The sequence below is a fragment of the Solanum lycopersicum genome, chromosome 4 (genome assembly GCF_036512215.1).
Source record: "Solanum lycopersicum chromosome 4, SLM_r2.1".
Classification (NCBI taxonomy): Eukaryota; Viridiplantae; Streptophyta; class Magnoliopsida; order Solanales; family Solanaceae; genus Solanum; species Solanum lycopersicum.
Genome location: NC_090803.1, coordinates 48590419 through 48607907, shown reverse-complemented (window position 1 = coordinate 48607907; position 17489 = coordinate 48590419).

Sequence of the window (17489 nt, the reverse complement as noted above, 5' to 3'; positions counted from 1 at the left end):
TTTGGTCAAAAATTCCAAATATGCCCTTATGGGCGTTAGTTGGCCACCTCAAAATATCCAACGCATTTTAGTTTTCTTTAATTTCCCAAATAGATTTTCCACGTCATTTTAATATTACATCATGGCATTTATATTACAAAAGAGAAAGAGTCAAATATGCCCCTAAAAATCCGACCCATTAAACCCTTTTATTACCCATATTTTATGGTTCAATTATACCCCTCTTTTAAATAACTTATCCTACCCATATCCGACCCAAAATCCATATCCCTTTTCCCCCAAAACAAATCCCTAATTTTGCTAAACTTCCTTTTTGATATAAATACCACGATGTAATATTAAAATGACGTGGAAAATTCATTTGGGCAATTAAAGAAAAGTAAAATGCGCTGGATATTTTGAGGTGGCCAACTAATAAGGGCATATTTGTAGCAATAATTGGACGGTGAGGGTATAAATGGACCAAACTTTTAACGAAGGGCATATTTAAACCTTTTCGAAAAGTTTAGGGGCATATTTGACCCTTTTGCCTAATAATAATAAAAATGTGACGTATACTAATAATACCTAATGCATTCGGCTCCTGTTGACGCTGCGCAGGTATAAGCTTCTGCCACTCTCTTTCTCTCTTTTCTTTTCTAAATTAATTATGTATTAAAAGTAACAAATCCTAGTAACTTATTTTAATACATGGGTCATTAACTTAAATAATATTATATATGGACTTGGTCCATTAACCCCTAATTTAATTGAAAGATATTATTTAATAAATAGATTTCAATTAAGTAACTATAGTTATCGAACAATTTAAAATTTTCAAACCAACTTCACCGATTAATTATAAATGACTCGGAGTGACTATCGAGAGGGGTAAAATAGTAATTTTAAGAAAAACTCCTAAAATGACCTTTTTGATCATTATATTATCTACCACTAAAAATCATGTTCGACCTCGAACATAAGGAAGAAGAAGAAGGAAGGATAACCAACATTACAAAAAGCTTGAGTTATAACCTACTAGTCGGTGTTTATCTCTCCAAGTGAGCTCCTCCTTAAGATCATTCTATGAAAATATATTGCTAAAAACTGATGTTTTGAACCTAACTTTTGAAAGATCTATGAATCAAGAGTTATTACCAAACAACATACCAACACAAGAACTTAATCTATATTGAAATTTATTGGGCCTTAACACAACCATCACGACAAATCTTTTCTCACATAACCAAGATAACCTGAATCAATACTGACTACGACTAGAAGTGAACCTAAATCAATCACCAGACACTTATAATGTACATGCTATCACATATCTTATCACGATTCCATTTTCACCACACAATCTTTTCACGAGTTTAAGTTATTAAAATCTGATCTTTACACAATAGGTACCCGTCAATGGAGAATCTAACTTATCTAACACAATGAGGATAATGATCAAGCAACCACCTAGAGAGAGTAATACATCTAAGCATGGTGAATCTCTAACAACACAGTCAAAATGATAGATCATAACTATTATTGTAGACAACCTTTTAAAGACGGTAACCCAATGATCCCTTCACACATATTCGAAATGTGACCTCACTGACGAGATGAATATTAAGACTATCAAACAACTTTAAGTATCATGGTAGCACTTATATGAGTTCTCTTAAGCAAGGTTGTACGTGTAGAATTACTAGTACACTTCAACTATCTCAAACAACATCAAATCTATCATAACTAAAATAACCAACCTTGCCGAGGATCCCACCTTATCAAAAGGACATAAGAGGATCGGTACATCCGATGCACCACTAGAAATTCACCCATAGATGTAGAAAAAAACACACGAGCATGTGCAGCGAATTACACTCCGAACCATATCCAAAATAAAGTATATGGTCATATGAGAATATACAGAACCAAAGTTGAATAACACTAGATACTTCTTCCATTGTGAACATATCAACCAATTATATTTATATTACTCCATATCTCAATTTTTATCCACTCACAATCAACTAGCCTGAATATATTACACACACACTCAATTTATCAACCTCACATACTTCTCACAGTACTCCATTGAAGTCAACACTTTTAATATCAAGAAACATCATAACCACACTATTCATTTACCGTACTCTCAAATCATCACTAGTATCAAAGTCTTCTTAGTAAACACGTTGTAGCCTATAAAATTTCAAACTATGGCTCCCTCTCTTTCCATTTAAGCATTTCATGACAGATACAAGTCACACCCAAGATTGATGACAAAAATTTCAAATCTAAAAGTACTTTACCATCTAGATACAACAATTATATCTAACTCAATGTCAAATTCGCATAATTTTTTGGATACCGAATTTCAACTAACATTCAAAATCATCATATACCTCATACCAACACTTAAGAGATTTTTTTATCTCTCCGAAAATTCGATATACTGTAAGCTCATAACTTCTACTCATCATCAAATGCCTATGTAACACATCCTAATAGTTTATATCGCCCCATCAACAAAATAGTTTCAATCCCCTCAAAATCCCATCAACTATAAGTTACCTATCATATTGAACAATGTAGCTTAACATAACCACATAGAATCTTCCACTCATCACTGTTTGTCACTCAAACAAAAATCCAAATATTCATAAAGTCGTTGATAAACTCTAAGTAAGTTGGTGTTAAACAGATTTACATCTCATATTCCAATTTGAACACGGGGATAAAAATTATACAACCTTAAAATCCGAACCAAGAATCTATACGAGAGATCTTATTCCTGCACATGTGTTAAATTCTTTTTATGATGCAAATTTGAAATACCTTGAATTCTTTAATACAACATACCCCTTTTTTATTTTCACTGACTTGCTTACCAATATTATCATATGTCCGACAATTCATGATATTTACACTTATACTTTAAACAAAATCTTAAATGAAACCCTTTCTTGGATCCTTTGAAAATCGAAATAACACACTTTATGTCTCGGTATATATACAAGTTCTTTCAAATGCTCAATATTCAAGGTGACCGATCATCTCTTACCTTACCAATCTACACCTTGACAATACATACTATCACAAACATAAACTAATCATGAAATTTTTTTTTAAAAAAATCAACAATGTAACACAATACCATTATATATCAACATTAGCTCAACCTTAAATTTTTTTTAATTCACGTATCATAGCTTATCAGTGATCCCCTCTCCATCGACCTTATCATATATTTCACTAAAAGTTTAACCATACTCTTTACAAAATTCAAAATCGAAAAAATAAAATTATCATCACTCGAGCTGAACGCCTGTACACTCCTTTCTCAAATTTTATCCAATGGTTTTTTTACCAATATGATGAACCCGTGATACTATTACCATAAGTATAGCAAAACATATGAAACCACGTATCTCTTAACTCAATTTTTTAATATCTAAAGATACATATTGTTTTCCTTGCACTTAAAGTAATTATCTTTGTTCTCTATCTTTGTTCTTTATTGCCTCTTTCCAAAGACTAAACTAGATTACACTAATTCTTTTCATTTATGACTCTAGCTCCTTTCAATTTCACTCAAGTAATTCTCAGCACCTCCTATAACTTTCCGTTGAATCAAGCTACTCACGAAATAGTATCAAACCACAGCCTGAAATACTCACAAATTGACTTTACCATACAAATTTGTTTAACCAACAATCTTTATTATATAATTGCATCTCAATCACAATCTATCACGATATCTTGTTACCATCATGCTTAGTTATCTCTTTCCATCAGTACGAAGTCAACTCGTTTCATTTTATGACACCTTAAAACCAATTATATCGGTCACATCCAAAAGACTAACCCACTTTTATATACATTTTTTTTACTCAAATCTTCAATTATCTTCAAACTAGTATACTTTTTGGAACTTCATTTACCCATAAGTTTGTCATTCTGGTATTTATCGATTCCCTTGGGCCTTAAGATGAAATCACCGGTCCTTATTTAGAATTCTCGAGATACACTTCACAATCTAAACACATCAATACCGTACCAATGATCCACCACTAAAATTCTCCTTAAAATATAATGCCTAACTCATTCGTTTTTAGTAACAATCTAGTTGGTTTTTCAAGTATGAATGTGATATCAAACTTATTATATGAGCATGCGATACAACTGATAACTCTTTGTGTGGTTAGTATTCACGCTAAACAATCAACATATCCGTTTGCATATACCACTAATACCGCATTGTGAAAGTCCATTATATCCACCACTAGAGCACATCATATATACTGAGAAGATCATATCCACCATAACACACATTTTTATCCATCAAATAGTTGAACAATATTACCAAATTAGGTCCATATCAGCTCAAGCTATATGTATTTTTTCGTACGTCAGATTAATATTAAAAATAACACACTCCATAAATCTAACCAAGTAAGCATTGATACTATTGTAGTAAAAATTCTAACCTTAATAGGTGTGTCTTATTCCCATAATTTCTAAGCAACCATTCATGTTATGATAACTTTACGAATTATAATTTCCAACATTACATGTCCATTCTCTATCTAACCCTTTAGTCATTTTACTTCCAATTGTTAAACCACTCTAATTATCGTATATACCACATAAGTGCTATTCATTTTACTAAAGTAACTAAACTTACACAACTCCTTAAAATTGTTGAACATTCTAAATCTAACCAGGCATCTTTTTCACAAGTATATTACTTCCATATTTATATTAGATCTAACATTAAAACTATACACGACATGAAATACACACATGAGCAACCACGTACGAGTCATCACTTTATGTGAAAATGAATGGACTGCAGCGATAAAAAACAAAGTTGGACAAAGTACGGACAATAGAGATCAAAGAAGTGAAGATTTTTCCTAAAAGTCATTATAGCCTCTCAAAGATAAGTACGGACGTCTCCGTACAGATCCTTGAGACTCTACTTAGATTTTCTACTTGTATAAACGCGAGACCTATGAACCTGGGGCTCTGATACCATGTTGTCACGACCCAAAAATGGACGTGATGACACTTGTCTTATCCCACCAAAATATGTCAGCCTAAAACTCAACCATTACAATAAAATGCGGAAATTTCATAATCAATTCAAAGCACCCTGAAAATCTGATTGTCACATGTAAAAACCTTTAAAGTATTATAATTGATTCAAAAGAAACATTAGTCTCAAATGAACTTGTTTCTAGAATAGAACAAGGTCATAACTTAGGCGAAAGAAAGTCCTCTGAGACGACAATCAACTACCTCACAGTCTCCAAGAAGCCTTAGACAAGGAGAAGAGAAATATCATAAAGTCCGGGCTAGCAACCTACAAAAAAAAATTGTAGTAGCAAGGGGTGATTACCAAATCACACGGTACCCAGCAAGTAAACTTCTAAACACAAGCTAAGGGGATAAAATACGAGTACTACTTACACACCAACCGAACCTCCACAACTACAACCTTCATAAAAGTCAGCCCAACCTAACTGTTCATAGATTTCAAAGCACCCAGCTCACCAAAATCATTTTAACAAATTATACACCCTCAACTACAAACTCAATATTCAACAATCAAAACTTTCACAAAAAGGAACTCACAATATCAACAATACACATGATCAAGTTCGTCAAATAGGGGAAATCAAATATCAAGTACTTCCCAACCACCAATAGAACACATAATTATTAAGAATGAAGCATATCATAGGATGAAATGCAATATGACACCATGAAGTGATATGCCCCAGAATACAAATTTCTCTCTCAACCGTATATACATGATACTCCTAGGAAATACATCGAGAGTTCATGACTTATGGGGGACTTGCGAGGTTAATATATCGACACGGACGATCTCCACCTGTCTGTGTGGATGATCTCAATGCACTATCATAAATCAAACAAATTCTACACGGACGATCTCCACATGCCCAATAATAATCATAACTTTTCTATCGCACGGACGATCTTCACGTGCCCAAATAATCATAACTCGATCTCAACATGAACGATCTCCATGTATCAGATCTTTACTCATACCCAGTCTCATGGCAATGCATGTGCACAATATGATATCAAATAAAAGAGATGATGTAACGTCTCAATAAATCAAATATCGCTATGACATATAATCACCTCAGTTATCACAATTATACAGGTTTAGTAAAGAACACAATCACACATAATAAAGTGAATGAATAATATATTAGTTAATGCTCATATATTTTGGCATTCTCGGATTACAATTCGCATTCTATAGTAATGAACATTTCCATTATAACACCGGTACTCGTACCATTCTCAACACATCACATACAAATAAATAATCACATTATCTTTTATTACCCTTTTTATCATTAAAATTAATCAAGGTGGACAAGTCAACCCATCACCAAGTCTCACTATTCTCAAACATATACCACAAGTGAATACATGTATTTCATACACTTATCAAAGGTTTAGAAATCCACTTACCTCAATTAATCAACAATTTACTCCGGAACTTGAGCATCCCTCTTTCGTTGAGCTTCCAAATCAATGAAATCTATTCACAAATAATCGCTATATGATTTCTAACTTAACAACGCCCATATTATTGTAATCCAGTTCCTAATTATTGATGTCAACCAATACTTACATATCCTCCTCCTAAATTTTAACCCTAGGGTTAAGTCTAATTTCCTCCAAATATTATAAATTTAACAATAATTATGTCAATTAATATACCTAACAATTAATCTCATATCTCCATATAGAAAAACTGGAATTATAAAGTAACTACAACAATAAAGTAAAAGGAAAACCCCTAAATTTTCATGTAACTGACAAAACAGTAGCTTGCATCGCTAACAAAACAACCATCCATTCATATCCCTAACAAAATTATCCTATGATTGCTTATCATCATCATTCATGATTATACAATCATTATTCCATCATTATCCAATCATTGACCCTTAACAACCTTCTATATCTATTTTTTTTTCGTTCTTAAAGAGCTACACGTACAGAGGTATTCAATGTAACTTTGCAAATTGAATCGTCTCCTTTCTCTTCCACAAATCATAATAATAATAATAAAAATGTGACATCTACTAATATTTTCAAATATATAGGTTCTGATATCATATAATGCTTTCGGCCCTTGTCGAGGCTGCGCAGGTTTAAGCTTCTGTTACTCTCTTTCTTTCTTTTCTTTTTTAAATTAATTATGTACTGAAAGTGACAAACCCCAGTAACTTATTTTAATACATGGGTCATTAACTTAAATTATATTACATATGGACTTGGTCCATTAACCACTAATTTAATTAAAAGATATTATTTAATAAATAGATTTCACTTAAGTAACTAAAGTTATCGAATAGTTCAAAATTTTCAAATCAACTTTACCAATTAATTATAAATGATTCGGGGCGACTATCGAGAGGGGTGAAATAGTAATTTTATAAAAGTTTCCTAAAATGACCTTTTTGGTCATTATAAAATAATTAAATCAAATATTAAAAATAACTTTAGATTCGAATAAAAATCATAAACTAATTTTTTTTTTGAATGTGCAATACGTGTTAGGCAAAAATCTAGACTCATCCCCTTTTAAACTGTTATCTCAATTTATTAAATCTACCATGCATTTAAATAACTAAATGCAACTCAACTTGAATATTATTTTTTTAATAATTGAGATCTCAAATTGAAGATAAAAGTAGACGAACTGTATTTGAAGGAAAACGTTACGTTGTTTATGATAATCTCACTAGGTTGAGCAAGATGAATGTGAATCAACTCCTAAATTTTTTGTACTTACTGAATCTGTCCCTAATTACTTATTCGCTTTTGAAATGACAATCTATTAAAACGACAATAATTGACATAATGAGTTTATCATTTCACCTCTATTAAATATAAAATGGATGATTAAAAAACAAAAATTTTCAAGGAGGTTTACATTTTTTTAAAAATAACTAATTACATATATAATAGAACTTTTTTTGTCCTTTCTTGATTTATCAAAATAGACAAATATTTTTTAAAATTATGCATACTCTTTATAGAATGGTTGCTGGCGCCACTGATGTATTGGTGGGTATGACTTTGGTATTCCATTCAATCCATTATGCAAAGCCTATCTTGTGGTTATTTTAGAAGCATGGTTGCACTGCAAAGTTAGTACTCTCTCCGTTTTAAAAAAGATGATCTAGTTTGATTTAGAACGAAGTTTAAGAAAAAAAAGAAGAGTTTTTAATCTTCTGATTCTAAATTAAAGTTATGTTTTTAATCTTCTGGTTCTAAATTAAAGTTTTTTCAAATGTACTAAAATGCGCTTTAATTTTGTGGTCTTAATCATGTCACGTGGAAAGTTAAAGTGTTGCCAAAAAAAGAAAGAGTTCAATCTTTTTGAAATAGACTAAAAAGGAAATAGGGTCATTCTTTTTAAAACAGATGGAGTATTATATTAAGAATAGGAAAATTTGCATAAACTCTTAATTTTGGGTTGACCTTGTCGGCAGGACTGTCGTAATAACTAGGCCACTAAAGTCATTGCTTGAGGCCTTATATTTTTTGGAGGCCCCAATTTTTTAAAAATACTTATACATATTACCTAAAATTATATGCATGTTTAAATTTTTTTAAACAAAAAACATGTGAGAAGTATAAAAAACAAAATAGCAGTTAGTTTTTCCCACTTTTCTAAGGAAATGAAATATTTTGTGAAAATAATTTCCTTAGGTGAGATATTGTGTTTTCTTATTTATCTTCGAAAAATTGATCTTATATTATTAATACCTTATACTCAGCTTTTTTTTAATTCTCTATTTTATTATTTTTATTCTCAATATTGAATTCTCTCCTAAAAAAATGATTTATTGTTGCTTACAAGTCAAAAAAGAAAGACAAATTGTGTGTATTCTTCAAAATCTTAAGAAGTGCAATAAGAAATCATTATATTGAAGGAACGCAAAACTATTTGAATATTATTGTATCAACTTGTCAAATTTGTGATCCAGGTTTTATTATTCTAACATTATTTATAATTTTTTCTTGAACTTTTTTTATTGTTGATAATTTTAGTTAGTAAGTATATATATTCTCGTTTTAGTTATTATTAAGAGAAATAATAAAAGTAGAAGATAATGATTTAATGGAAATACTCAATCAAATAAAAAGAGTTGATTCTCTTTCTAATGCTTATATTGTTTATAGAATAATGTTAACAATTCCGGTAACTATTGCCTTGGCCAAAAGAAGTTTTCCAAAACTAGATTGATAAAATTTTATCTAAGATCAACTATGTGAGATTGAATGTATTAGTTGTATTATCAATTGAAAAGGAATTAGTAAAACAAATTGATTAGAAAATAATAATTAATGACTTCATTTAAAAAGGCAAAAAAAAAATATTTTAAATGAATATATAGTACATGAATATTTTTTACAAAAAAAAATTTAAAAAAAATTAGGCCCTCCTGTCTAAGGTTTGGCTTTACGGCACCAATCTTGTTGAGTCGGCCCTGCTCGTCGAGTCCGCTATAAAGGGACTAGGTCGTGTAGTTCTCTCACTATAGCGTACATTTTATGTTATAGGGTGTGTCAGCTATTATAGCGGGCATGGCGGAACAAAATATAACACCCAGCTATTTGAAGAGCTAGAGTTAGGAAAAACCATTTTTAGAAAGAATAAAAATCTGAAATTTGGTAAGTAATTAAAGTATGAGTTTTTTGTTAACATCAAACGACCATAACTTTTAGCACAAGATGAGTTAGGTGAGCGACAAGATACTATATGAAAGGTCTTTGAATTACATTTTTAACATCACCGAGGTGCTTAGTTTCGAGTTCAAATGAGGGAGATATGCCCGTTGGAAATCACTATCTTGATAAGGAAAGTCAAGAGAATTTTGAAGGGTATTTTGATCTTTTAATTAACCAATTAAATTATTTCATTTTTAGTAAGTTATTTGGGGGGGTCGAAAATTGAGTTATTTCAGTTTATGTACTTCAATTTGATGCTAGGGTTATTAGAGAAAGAACTTAAGAGGAGAAAAGTCAAGCGTACTTGGAGATTTCTTGCAAAATCGAAGTCGTTTCGCCAAGTATTTATCCCTAAGGAGGTATGTGAGATTTTCATAGCGTTGGGTTTGTTCATCCACATGTCAAACATGTTTAGTTTAGAGGATTTCGTTCTAGAGAGTTGAAAGTTTGATAATCTTGAATTGTGTTTTTGAAATTGGCTTTCTTTCTTGAGATTTGATGGGATTGTTGGGTTCTTGATGAAATCATATCGATTTTAAAGTTGCGTTTGATTAGATTCTTGTACTCAACTATCAAAATCTAAAGAGGAATTGAGAAAAAGAATCAAATTAGGCAAATTGGAGTTAGTAAATGAAAAAGGAACAAGTTGGGAAAATTTGGGTACTAAGTCCACGTCGCGGACCTGTTCCTCAAGATGAAAATTTTTTCTTCGCATCGCGGAGCGGGGGACCCTTCTACCTCAAAATATATTTCATGGTCAAATATTAAAATGCATCCTCATGTTGACAATGATTTATTGATTTGTTTCTCATGTTTAGCTATCCAAAAACATTCCTAAATATCACGAGATCTTCCTATCACAAATCACAACTTTGAATCCATAAATTTCAAATTCAAGGAAAACTAAGGGCCAAGTCTAGAGGGTTATTAGAGTCTTTTCAAAAGTCTTTTGCAAATGATTTAAACTTGTTTTAAGAATTGGGTTCTAAGTTGAGTAAACATTAAAGAGTGAAGTTCATTTCTTCAAAATAATATATGAGGACTATGTATTCCCAAAGAGTAAATGTTTTCACATTTAAGCAATAAGGAAATATTAATTTCCAAAAGAGACTTTGATCTAGTTTTCATTAAATTGTAAATGCTTTCATAATCAAGCATGAGAGGAGACATTGATTTCCAAGAGAGACTTTGGGCTAGTTTTTGGGTAACTATCTCAAACCACAGGAAGAGTTATGTTTTTAAACATATAAGCCAGTACATTTTTGGGAGCAGTATTGAGTACCGATATTGGGTTGAGCTCAGGAAACTCACAACCCTGATAAACCATGTATCCATCATGGATAAAAAAAAAAAGACATACATTTTGATTTCTTTGTTCTTTTTAGCGTAGACTAATGACTCCACTTAGTAGTTAGGTTCTATGCTCTTGGAAATGTATATGGCCCTGGCAATGTGAGGCAAAATATTGTATCATCACATACCTCTTGAGTGATGGTTGACGGTTAGAGAAACTCTGACCGTTATATTTTGTATTCTTATATACATAAAAATTACTTGTATTTTCACATACAAACAAATTCATATCATATCCTTTAATGCAAATTGAGTTACCATTTTATTTCTAAATACACAGGTTTATGTTTTAAAAGATTTTCTTTATATTGCATGTACATTATTACTTTATAATTAAATGAGTTGAGTTGAGACTGAGTATGTTCCTTCAGTTCTTTTTAAGCTTATGTCTTGTTTTAGTACTCTCCAATGATGCTCCTAATACAATGTAGTGATGTCAGTTGGCCTACATCATTTTATGATGCAGATACATATAACCATGATCAGCATCCAACTCATCGTTGATTCTAGTTGAACTTAAGATTTGTTGGTGAGCCTCATTGCTTCCGGATGACCCATTTTTATTGCTTTATTAATAAGTTTATTAGGATGTCGTGTCTCTTGTCCCGATATCCATATTAGTTATTAGAGGCTTCATAGGCAATTAATTAGTTTATTTTTCATTATCTTGTTATTGGCTTATGTTGAATCTTATGTTGCCATCTTGGCTACTTGTAAATTTTTTGAGACAACCACTTTATTTCGTTTATATTTTGAAACTATTTTCCTGTTATATATGTCTTTCGCTATAAGTTAAGCCTGGACAAGGGTCCGCTTGGGGCCAACAATGGTACTTAAGTGTCAGTCTTTCCCAGGGTGTAAGCTCGGGGTATAACAAACATGGTATCAGAGAAAAAAGTTCAACAGTCATAAAGAGTCTATGAATTCGTGTATGTAGATTCCTAGTTATCTTTGTAATCCCATCACACTATAGTTTGGTTGTTGCGAAACTAAGGAACTATCACACTTCTTTCATACTCATTTTGTGTGATAAAATGTATTTTTATAAAAGTTTCTTTCGTGATTGCGTGTGTCTTTCAGATCATCCCTCCACGAAGAGTTGTTAGAGGTCATCCGATTAGAGAAAATATTGAACCACAAAAACAAGGGGTACCTAATGCACCAAAAGTGAAATCCCAATGAGAGGTGACCAATGTCAAGTTCTGTGAGTCCATACTGATGTTGAGCTAGGTTGTGACCAACCAAGATGGGCAGCAAACAAAGAATCGACAAGATTTGGCTAATACTTCAAGGATCCATGAGTTCTCAAAAATTAAACCACCAAGCTTCATAAGTTCAAGTGTTAGGAGGATATAATAAACTTTGTTAAGGAGATTCAGAATATTTTTGAGATTATGCATATTGTTGATGCTGAGAAGGTGGAACTAGTTGCACTCTAAATAAAGGGTGTCTCTAGAAATCCATATCGACAAATAGAAGAAAAATTGACCTGAGGGGGTACCACTCATGACTTGGGTTATGTTTGAGGAGGCTCTTTTGGGCCGTTTCTTTCCACGGGATCTGAGAGAAGCAAGGTATGAGAGTTCCTCACTCTTAAGCAAGATTTTTTAAGCGTTAATGAGTACAGTCTAAAGTTCACACAACTTTCTCACTATGTTCCAGAGATGGTTTCTAACATGAGGAGCACAATGAGTTTATTCATTGTTGGGTTATCTCACCTGTCAAGCAAGAAAGAAAAGACAATTATGCTGATAGGCAAATGGACATAGCAAGGCTAACGATCCATATACAATAAGTTAAAAAGGACAAACAATTGGATATATAAGAGTTTAAGAATACGAGGTATAAGACATCAAGGAATGAGTACGGACAGAAAAATGATAATGTAAACCGATCTTCCTTCCAACAAAAACAATCGGCACTTGCTCCACCATCTGTTAGTGCACCTGCACCAAGAAACAAAGGTGAGCAGAATAGTTAGAATTCACAAAATTTCAGAGCAAAACCTACCCATTCTTAAGGTAGTGTGGCACAATGGGGTAGTAAGCCTCCTACATGTGGTAGGATCCATTCAGCGGTGTGTAATGATAGCTCCACTGGTTGTTTCAAGTGTGTCCAGAATGGTCATTTTATGAGAGAATGTCCAAAGAATAGGCATAGAAATGAAAATTAGGCAATAGAGCTAGTTTTTTTCACTTGCTCCACCAGACAAAGTTGCATCTAGAGGAGCTACTTCAAGGGTAGGAGGAGGAGGAAATTGTCTCTATGTTATTAGTAGTTGCCAAGAGCAAGAGGATTATCCAGATGTTGTCACTGGTGTGATCCAAGTCTTTAACTTTGATGTTTATGCTTTTCTAGATCCAGGAGTGATTTTATCCTTTGTATCTCTTTATTTTGGGATGAATTTTGATGTTCTTCCCAAGAAACTTAGTGAGCCCTATAGTGTTTCTACACCTGTTGGTGATTCTAATTCTAACAGAGAGATTCTATCATGATTGTACCACTTTTGTCAATCACAAGATCATCGTAGCTGACTTAGTTGAGTTAGACATGGTAAATTTTTGATGTCATTCTAGGTATGGACAGGCTTTATGCCTGTTATGCCTCAGTAGATTGTATAACTTGAGTTGTTAAGTTTCATTTTCCTAATGAGCGAGTTATAGAGTGAAGAGTAGTTCAACATTGCCTAAGGGTCATCTTATTTCATACCTTAAGCCAAGAAAGTAAGTTTCCGAGGGGTGTGTCTATCATTTAGTCCTAGTTAATGACCCTAGGGTTGAAATACCTTCTATTCAGTCAGTTTCAATGGTAAAGAGTTCCCAGAAGTCTTTCCAAATGATATTCACGGAGTCCTACCTAAGATAGAAATAGATTTTAGTATAGGTATCTTTCCTAATACTAGTCCTATATCTATTCTTTCATATAGGATGACACCAATAGAGTTGAAATATTTAAAGTAGCGGTTTAAAGATCTCCTTGTATAGAGTTTTTTTTGACCAAGTGTCTCATCACAGGGCGTCCGGTCTTATTTGTGAGAAAGAGAGATGATTCTCTTTAAATGTATATAAATTACTGTCGCTTAAACTAGGTTACTATCAAGAATAAATATCCTTTTTCGAGAATTGATGATCTCTTCGATCAACTTCTGGGTCCCACTTGTTTCTCTAAGATAGATCCCAGCTCTGGCTTCTATAAATTAAGAGTAAGGGAATGTGATATTCCAAAGACACCTTTTTAGGACCCGTTATGGTCATTATGAGTTTTTGGTCAGGTCGTTCGGTTTAAGTAATGTGCATGCAACGTTCATGGACTTTATAAATAGAGTATTCAAGAATTATTTAGATATGTTTGTTATCGTATTCATTGATGATATACTAATCTATTTGGGGAATAAGGAAGATCACGTTAGTCATCTCAGAATATTTATCCAAATACTGAAGGGTAGAGTGTATTCCATGTTCTCCAAGTGTGAATTATGGGTTGAGTATGTGACATTCTTAAGAAAGATTGTTTCCGGTGATAGGATTAGAGTTGATACTCAAAAATAGAGGCAGTATAGAATTGTCCTAGACCCACATCTCCAAATGCTATTAGGATTTTATTGGGGTCAGTTGGATATTATAGAAGGTTCGTGGAAGGGTTCTCATCTATTTTTTACCCTTTGACCAAGTTGTTTCAGAAAAAAGTTAAAAAAGTTCAATGGTCTAAAGCTTGTGAGAAAAACATTAAGGAATTGAAAAGGCATTGACTACTACCCAGTATTGACCTTACAAGATGGTACACAAGGCTTTATAGTATATTGTGATGCATCAATTGTTGGGTTGTGTATTAATGCAGAATGGCAAGGTTATAACTTATGCCTCCAAACAACTAAAGGTTCACGAGAAGAATTACCCAACTTATGACTTGAAGTTGGTTTCCATGGTATTTGCCTTGAAAATATGGTGTCATTATTTGTATGGTGTTCATATAGATTTATTCACTAATCACAAGATTCTTCAGTATGTGTTTAGTCAGAAAGAGCTTAATGGTGGTTAGAGTTAATCAAAGACTATTACATGAGTATTCTTTATCGCCCAGATAAGACTAATGTTGTTGTTGATTCCTTGAGTAGATTATCTATGGGTAGTACCGCCTATTTTGAGGAAGATAAGAAACAGTTAGAAAAAGATGAGAATAGACTTGCAAGATTAGGGGTTCGGCTAATGGATTCCACCGAAAGAGGAGTAGTGATGATGAATGGGGTTAAATCATCATTAGTGTCATAAGTGACAGAAAACCAAGATCAAGATCCTAATTTTCTTAAATTGAAGATAAATATTCATAAGCAAAAAGTAATAGCTTTTGAACAAGGTGGAGATGGTGTATTGAGGTATCAAGGTTAGGTGTGTCTACCTAGGGTGGATGAACTCCAAGAGAGGATCATGGAGGAAGCACATAGATCCAGATATTCTATACATGCGGGTTTTACAAAGATGTATCATGACTTGACAGAAGTATATTGGTGGAATAGTATGAATAGAAGTATTGATGAGTTCGTTGTTAAATGCCCGAATTGTCAACAAGTTAAAGTAGAGAACCATATGACTTAGAATATAGAACTTCCAGAATGAAAGTGGGAGATAATAAATATGATTTCATCACAGGTTTATCAAGGTTTTGCAGGCAGCATGATTCTATTCGGGTGATTGTTGATAGAATGACTATATCATTTCATTTTTTACACTTAAAGACTACCATTCTGCAGAAGAGCATGCTAAGTCGTATATTCAAGAGGTATCATACTTCATGGGGTTCTGATATTGATTATTTCAGATAGAGGAACACAATTTAGTGCATATTTTTGGAAGTCATTCTAGATAGGCTTGGGTTCAAAGGTGAACTTGAGTACTAATTTTCATTGTTAAGCAGAGCACACTATTCTGACTTTAGAGGATATGTTGAGGGAAGGTATGATTTATTTTAAGGTCAATCGGAATGATCACCTACCTCTCATTGATTTTTCTTACAACAATAGTTACCACTTTAGAATCCAAATGGCTCCTAATGAAGATATGTATGGAAGAAGATGCAAATATCATATTTGATGGTTTGAGATTGGTGAAGTTGGGTTGATAAGACTATATTTGGTTCATGAAGCTATGGAGAAGTGAATGTTATTCAAGAGAGGTCGAAAACAACACAAAGTCGTCAAAAATTCTATACAGAAGTTAGGAGAAGAGACTTAGAGTTTGAAATAGACGATTGGGTATACTTAAAATTTACACCCATGAAGGGTGTTATGAATTTTGGTAAGTAGGGGAAGCTTAGTACCCGGTATATTGTTCCTTAAATAATATTCAAGAGGATCGGTAATGTAGCTTATAAGTTGGAGCTACCGCAAGAGTTAACAACAGTTCATCCGGTGTTTCACATTTCTATGTTGAAGAATTGTATGGGAGATCCTTCCCTTATAATACCTATTGAATACATTGATATAAAGGATAACTTGTCTTATGAGGAGATTCATGCTCAGATTCTAGATCGTCAAGTTCGCAAGTTGAGGATCAAGGAAGTAACATCAGTCAAAGTTTTGTGGAGAAATCAGTTTGTTGAAGAATCTTCTTCGAAATATAAGGAGGACATGAAAAATAGGTACCCACGTCACTTTGAGTCTAGAGAAATTTTAAATTAAGGTGCTAATCTTTTTCATGGCATTTACTTTAAGTTGACTTGTTGTGTTTACATTTTACTTGTTGGGTGTTTGAGTTGGATGTTACATGTTCCACCCTTGTCCTTCTAAGATTAATCTCATTTGAATATGAATTTTTCCAAGGAGGAGATATGTAACACCCAGCTAATTGAAAGAGCTAGAATTAAGAAGAACCATTTTTTGAAAGAACAAAAATTTGAAATTTGGCAAGTATGTAAAGTATGAGTTTTGGGTCAATTTAAGATGACTATAACTCTTAAAATTTGATGATTTAGGTGAGCTACAAGATACTATATGAAATTTCTTCAAATTATCTTTCCTACACCACTGATTTTGCTTATTTTCGAGTTGATATGAGAGAGATATGCCTGTTTAAAGTTGGATTGTCTAGATAACAAAAGTTAACATGACTTGAAGGGTATTTTGGTCATTTCATTACCCAATTAAATTATTTCGTTCTAAGTAAGTTATTTTGGGGGGTCTAAACTGATTTAGTTCAGTTTAGAACTCAAATTTCATGCTAGGGTTTTTAGAGAAATAACTCAAGAGGAGAGAAGTCGTGTTCTTGGAGATTTTTTTTGTGGAATCAAAGTCGCTTCACTAAGGGTTGATCCCTAAAGAAGTATGTGAGACTTCCATAGAGTTGGGTTCGTCACCCACGCACCAATTATGT